This window comes from Vipera ursinii, assembly GCF_947247035.1.
Source record: "Vipera ursinii genome assembly, chromosome: 3".
NCBI classification, from domain to species: Eukaryota; Metazoa; Chordata; class Lepidosauria; order Squamata; family Viperidae; genus Vipera; species Vipera ursinii.
This window is the reverse complement of record NC_139516.1, coordinates 202,019,119-202,026,464: the sequence shown is the minus strand read 5'-3', so window position 1 is coordinate 202,026,464 and position 7,346 is coordinate 202,019,119. Positions and strand designations below refer to the sequence as shown.

General features: G+C 40.9%; 1 long non-coding RNA gene across 2 annotated transcripts in view; it reads right to left on the bottom strand.

Moving 5' to 3' along the window:
• Positions 1 to 4,481: 4,481 nt before the first annotated feature.
• The window catches only part of LOC310638789, a 26,283-nt gene continuing 23,418 nt past the window's right edge, over positions 4,482 to 7,346 (bottom strand). For both annotated transcript variants that reach the window (XR_014492180.1, XR_014492181.1), the window contains one exon: positions 4,482 to 4,641. This is a non-coding gene — a long non-coding RNA (uncharacterized lncRNA). The remainder of the gene's footprint in view (positions 4,642 to 7,346) is intronic.

Genomic DNA, 7,346 nt, shown 5'->3' with positions numbered 1-7,346 from the left:
AGCCATGTAGGGCTTTAAAGGTCAGTACCAGCACCTTAAAGCACAGTAATTGAATCAAGCTTAGTAACCGTTCGAAACAGGCCCTGAGTCTCTTCATCTTTTATTTCGCTCTCTCTGTGGCTTCCCCAGTTGCAAAAAGAAAAATGGCTCCCTCCCCATGTCCTCCTCCTCTCCTCCCCCTCCCCCCCCGCACCTTGGTTCATCTTTCCATCCTTTGGTTAGATCACCATCATGACAGCTCTCACTTCTCTCTGGGAGAAATGCAGTTGGCATGACTGATCTCACTGTTTTACAAACCCGAACTCTACCTTTTAGTAGAGTACCTTTTCTGCTGGGACTGGTTAACCATAGTTAAATCCTAGGCAAGGATCCTTTGACTTCTGAGCTGATGCTGGTCATGTAGAGTGCCTTCTATTGACTAACACCATCATTTCCTGCTAAGCTTGTAAGCCGCCCTGAGTGTTCGGAGAAGGGCGGGATATAAATGGAATTAAAATAAAATAAAAAATAAATAAATTTCCATCTATCTATCTATCATCTATCTATCTATCTATCTATCTATCTATCTATCTATCTATCTATCTATCTATCTGTCTGTCTGTCTGTCTGTCTGTCTGTCTGTCTGTCTGTCTGTCTGTCTGTCTGTCTGTCTGTCTGTCTATCTATCTATCTATCTATCTATCTATCTATCTATCTATCTATCTATCTATCTATCTATCTATCTATCATCTCACAGAGAAACTCCCACTAATAGTATAGTGAGAATGACATTGGGAGACAGAGGAAGTCCTGCAGAGTGAACAAAACTTTCATATAAAATACATCTCAGCCCACAAAAAGAGAGAGGGCATGGGAAGTATTTCAGAAGGGCCTCCCTAGTTTTCCAGACGCTGAAAGGAAGGAGGGGAGAAATACATTCGGTCTTGCAAGAGTCTTTTAATGTAAGCTTACCATAAAGACAGAGCTAGTATTCATTGTTGTGTTTTGTGTCTGGACTATTTCAAAGGACTAACAGACAGCTTGCAATACAGGAAGTCACTGCTTTTAGAATTGCCTAATTCAATCCCTCCTGCCTATTTATTACACTCTGCCCTCTCTATATGCATTCTTTAAGTGCTGCTTGGGTGGGGTAGCAGTGACAGTGTTGAACACTCCTGCAATAGGAAGCCAGCAGCAGAGAAATTAAATCCCCCTCCACTATCACCCCCCCCCCTTTTTTGGCAGTGGTTTTTTACACAAGGAAAACATTATTCAGAAATGAAACTTCCCAAATTCTATTTCAGGTTGTTGAACCATCTTCTAGAATGGGTGAATCACAGCACTTTGAGAACCAGAAATCATTGTGTAAGCAAACTGTTATGGTATAGCAATGCAAGGGAGGGGAAATCCCTCCTGCCCGTATATCATGCTCTGCCTTTTCTATAGGCACTCTTCATGAGGTCCTGCTGCTTGAATGGTACAGCTTTGACAAGCTTAAGAAAATTATAGTTGCTAAAGAATATCCAGGTTGGCTGCAATCACTCCAGGTCTATCTCTCTCTCCCTCCCCCCCTCTCTCTCTCTCTCTCACACACACAGACACACACACACACACATACACCCAAAAAAACCTGACAAGAGTTTTGTAGGTGGAAACTTCCTAGTTTTAATCTCCAGTTTAAGGAAGTTCATGGAATCATAGAGTTGGAAAGATTGGATGTTACCATGTGTAGAAAATTCTGAGAAGGTTGGACCACATTACATGTCTATGGAGATTCTCAGTCCCAAAGGTGCTTTTTCAAAAGGCAACTGGACTTTTGTTTTTCTTTGAAGTTCTGGAAACCAAAGAACTGAAGAAGCTTCTTGGATGAAAAGCGAAACATCTTCAAAGAAAAACAAAGCCCAGATGCCTTTTGAAAAAGCATCTTTGGGACTACATTACATCCAACCTTTCATACCATCCTGCAATCTCCATACCTACATAGGCTTCCATCTCTCTCTGCTTCAGATCTTGCAAAATCATTGCTTTCCAAAGCAAACAGTATTATGACAGTATGACCTGCCCTAAAATGCTTTCTTCTTATTTACTCAGCCCCATCAATCCTATCAGGTGCTAGGGGGAAGGAAAAGAGAACATAACATTTATACAGCCTTGGGACAGCAAGATCTACTTCACAATTTCTTCTGATTCTCCCAAGCATGTGCCCTGACCACTACCAAGGTCACAAATTCCTTTTGCTTATTTATCTCTTGCTGGTTTTGCTTCAAGCTTTTTTTTTTTAGCAATCTTAAGTTTAGGGAGGAAGAAAATGTGCTGCTTCTGCTCTACAAATTACAAGTCTGAAAACTTTTTGCCAATCCTGCAAAACAGACTTCAGTACATCTGTCTGATCTGTTACTGTAAGGGTGCAGGAATGGGATAAAGTCTCTAATTCTGGCAATGATTTAATCTGCTAAAAGGTCAGTTGGTTCCTTTTTTACGCATGACAATCTGGAAGACTTCAGGTGACCTCGCAATACTTTCCGATCTAGTAGAAAAAGGTAAATAAAGATCTAGCTTGCTTCTCATAACATAGATCTCCTACCAAACAAATGGGATCTCTTCACTAAGCTTGCCTTCTCCTATTTCCACTAACATCTCTCAGCTCCTATTTTTCACAATCTCATATGTGCTCAGGCTGTCCAAAGGTCCTCCAAATCAGATTGATAAGTGTCAAATTGGCTCAATGAATGGACGGGTTGAAGCAGATGTGATTCTCACTTCTCTGTTAATATGCATGATCCATCACCTCTGCAACAAGACTAGAATACTTAGAATACTGCACCCAGTTTTGGTCACCATCTTATAAAAAAGATGTTGAGGCTCTGGAAAAAGTGCAGAAAAAAGCAGCAAAACACGATCAGGGAGCTAAAGGCTAAAACATGAAGAACGGTTGCAGGAATTGGATACGTATGTCTAGTTTAGTGAAAAGAAGGACTAGGAGTGACAGGATAGCAGTGTTCCAATATTTGAGGGGCTGCCATAAAGAAGGGGGGGGGGGTTCAACCTATTTTCGAAAGCACCAGAAAGCAAGACAAAAAATAATGGATGGAAATTAAGGGGAGAAGCAACCTAGAAGTAAGGAGAAATTTCCTAACAGTGAGAACAATTAACCAGTGGAATGACTTTGTCTTCAGAAGGTGTGGATGCTACATCACTGGAGGCTTTTAAGAAGAGACTGGGCAGCCACTTGTCTGGAATGGTATAGGGCAGAGGTCTTCAAACTCAGTCCTTTTATGACTCATGGACTTCAAGTCCCAGAATTCCTCAGCCAGCGTGTCTGGCTGAGGAATTCTGGAAGTTGAAGTCCATGAGTCATAAAAGGGCCGAGTTTGAAGACCCCTGGTATAGGGTCTCCAGCCTGAGCAAGGGGTTGGACTAGATGACCTCCAAGATCATGTTATTCTGTTACTCTGTTCTGAACTCTGAGAAAGAGAGGTTCACCTTCAAAAGAGCGAGCTCTGGTGAAGTGTCATCTTCTCTTAACTATCAGGAGATTTTCTTGGAAAATGGGGCAGTCAACTGTTCAGGGTCAATGGTGATGTGCCTGAAATTCTGTGACCACGTCACAGGTGTTATCGCAAAAAGCTGCGGTGCAGTTGGGCTTGGGAGAAGTTCAGGAAGAAGTTGCCTATTCACTATTCAATTTGACTAGTCACGAGAGAAAGATTTCACAGAAGACAAACAATGAAATTATCTCCCTCACTATTTCTAACCACTTGAGAAGCTCCCTACCGTTCCAATTAGTCTTTGTTATCACTGATTTCTCAGCAAAGGGACCCCTTTCATAATATTTTCAAAGTAACCGGGCTGCTAGTATCCATGCAGTTGATTTTCTTCAAATATGTATGGGGCCCATTGACTTAAGATTCAATGATAGTTACATGGAACAGAGAATGTACAGGTAGTCCTCAACTTAGAACCACAATTGAACCACAAATTTATGTTGTTAAGTGAGACACCTGTGAAGTGACTTTTGCCCCATTTTACCACCTTTCTTGCCATAGTTGTTAAGCGAAACACTGCAATTGTTAAGTTAGTAACACAGTCGTTCATTGATTTTGCTTGTCACAAGGTTGCATAAGGTGATCACAAGATCACTACACTGATCATGGGATCACCTTTTGAGACACTGCAACTGTTATAAATATAAGTCAGTTGCCAAATGTCTGAACCACGAGGATGCCGCAAAGGTCTGAAAATGGTTGTTAAGTCACTTTTTTCAGTGTTGTTGTACCTTTGAACGGTCAGTAAACGAACTCTTGTAAGTCAAGGACCACCTGTATTGGGCACCAAGAAAGACACGATTTTCCATCATCTCCACCCCCGTCATCCTATTCATTAGCTGTGAACCTATCCATGAACCTGGTTTTTGTTTGACAAAGGAATATTTAGGCAACGTGCAACACTTGTATAAAAGGCATTGTATAAAAAACATTCCAAGATTTTTTTATATGCTTTATTGTAGTAATGATTGCAATTAACGTGCTCACAAACTACTTTGCATTCAAAAATCCAACGGTCATCCTTGGCACTTGAATGTTGCTCTTTCCTAAAATGTAGATTATCGGTTTGGGTCTGGCCTGGAGAACGCTTGATCTTCACTGCACTTGTAATTTCTCTCTGTTAAGGAGAAGAAAAGAAACACAAGATTTCCCCCATTTAAAAGAAAATGGAACAGGAGTTTACCAAGATCTTGTGACTTAGATTCTAATTCTGCCTCTATATTTAACCAGCCACTACATCACTGATTCTTTTACCCATTCATTCTCTGGTGCTACATAGTTTATCATCCAGCAGAAATACCCTTTTTCATCTCACAGAGAATAAATGTCCAGTTTCACAAGAAACAGAAAGAAAAAAAAAACAGTTAATATTTGATTGGCAAGAATCAGAAACCAGTAACACCTGCCTGTCTTGTGAAGCCATTCAGCTCCAATATGGTCTTGATAGCAACGTTTCTCACTCCTTTCCGTGATTTGTTGAAAACTATGCTATATTTAACTTATTGGTGCAAGAGTTCTCTTTTTTTTTCTGAGACCCACTTCCCTTCCTCCTTAGGTTCACCACCCTGAGTCCTTCGGGAGAAGGGCGGTATACAAATAAAATTAACATTAACATTAACATTAGGTTGGAATTATGGACGTGGGCTGCCATTTTTCAACTGAAGATTTTACAGCTGCAGTAGAGTTCAAAACACTTTAAATCCAATTGATCAGTCAACAACTGATCTTAAACGGATGGCACCATACCAGGGCTTTTCAGAGAGTGGCTACGGTGTGAAATTGCTGAATAAAAATACCAAGAGGTGTGAACTTATTAACTTGGGTTCCATGAGAAACTAAAAAGGAGGATTAGAGGAAAATAATGACACTACAGAGAAAGCCCAATGCTGCGAAATCTCTGCCTTTACTTCAGAATATGGTATTTATCCGAAAAGGGAACCAGTGGAACTCAAGGAAGATGAAAGACCTCTTGTGATAAAAGTAAGGAGATACACTTAAAGATATGGAAAGTTCCAATCACTGGAACTTTGTTGGCTGGAGCTTAGAAGAGCTGTAAGCTCAAAATATCTGAAGACAGCTGGCTTGCTATCCTGTCAATTTCATCAACTAGGAAGAATACTATATTACATTCAGCTGAGGAGAAGAGAAGAGAGAACCTGGAGGGCACTAAGTTGGCACTAATCAATTATTAATTCTTGACTTGGATGCAGTCCAGAACAACATACTTGTTCCTCTGGAAATCCAGTCAATACATGTGAAAGGTCTTAAATCTGAAGCCTAGGAAAACTTACCATTATTCTGTTCATTCCTTCTCAATGGGCCCAAGTGTGGGAAAATACATCTTGCAGGTAATTTGAAGCTTTTCTGACGTTTCTTGGCTGCCCTTCTAAAGATTATTGGAAGTAACTTTGGTTGTAGACCACGGTGTGTGTGTGTGTGTGTGTGTGTGTGTGTGTGTGTCTGACCTTGGCTACTTTAACATTTGTGGACTTCAACTCCCAGAATTCCCCAGCTAGCATGGCTGGCTGAAGAATTCTGGGTGTTGAAGTCCACAAGTCTTATAGTTGCCAAGCTTGGAGACCCCAGTTGTATACCATGGGGAGAATGTCTGAGTATACATTTAACAAGTACCACAGATTGTACACGGAGTACAAAGATAGTCCTCGACTTACGACTACCATTGAATCCCAAATTTATATTGCTAAGTAGTTAAGTGAATATTGCCCGTTTTATCATCTTTCTTGCCACAGTTGTTAAAGGAATCACTGCAGCTGTTAACTTAGTAACACGGTTGTTAAGTGAAGCTGGCTTCCCCACTGTCTTTGCTTGTCAGAAGGTCGCAAAAGGGGATCACGTAACCCCGGGACACTGCAACCGTCATAAATATGAACCAGTTGCCAAGTAGCCGAATGTAAATCACATGACCATAGGAAGGCTGCAACGGTCACAACTGTGAAAAATGGTCATAAATCACTTTTTTCGGTGTTGTTGTAACTTCAAGCACCCACTAAACAGACTCCTGCAAGTCGAGGACTACCTGTATTGTAATTTACTCTCCCCCTTTTGATTCTATCTTTCTGTCCAACTTCTGAAACCGCAGACCACAAAGTTCTTTTGAAGGCCAGGAGATGCAATCTTGCCTAGAACTTTTATGATCCGTCAAAACTCAGTTCTCTGAAGGAGAGAACTGGGTTGGATGACAAGAATTCAGTCATGCTGGGGGAAAAAATAAATACATTGATTACCTGAGGAGATTAAAAAACTTGGGGCGGTGGGGTGGAGTTTTCTTCTTTTCTCAGAAACTAACCTGGCATGTTAATTGTGTCTTTAAAAAAAAAAGCTTTCCTGCTTAAATGACTATTCATAGTTTAGTTTTAACCCACAAGGTATGTATTTAAAGGCTAGCTTACTAAGAACAAACAATTTGGCTGGAAAGCCCCTCTCTTTGGCTACCTCAAATTTGCAAAAAAGGTGACAAGTCCATGTTGGGTATTTGAATACTGACACTTCAGCGAGGGGAAACACCGAATGCAGGAGCCACCAGGGAGATGTAAAAGAAGGTTAGGGTTTTCCGCTATTCATACTGAGAGTCCTTTCCATTTGGCCATGACTGAGTAGTTCTCATACATCACATATACCATTACTACTACTCTTGTGATGATGTCACCATGACCACTGGAAGGAATTAGTGAATGTGCGGAAAGGAGGGGTCCAAAAATCCAGGATCAAGGACTTTGGGTATGTTCCTTCAGGATATGAGGAGATCCCAAGGAAAGACAAAGTTGCAACTACCAGGCATGCAAACAACTCTTTTAACTGTTC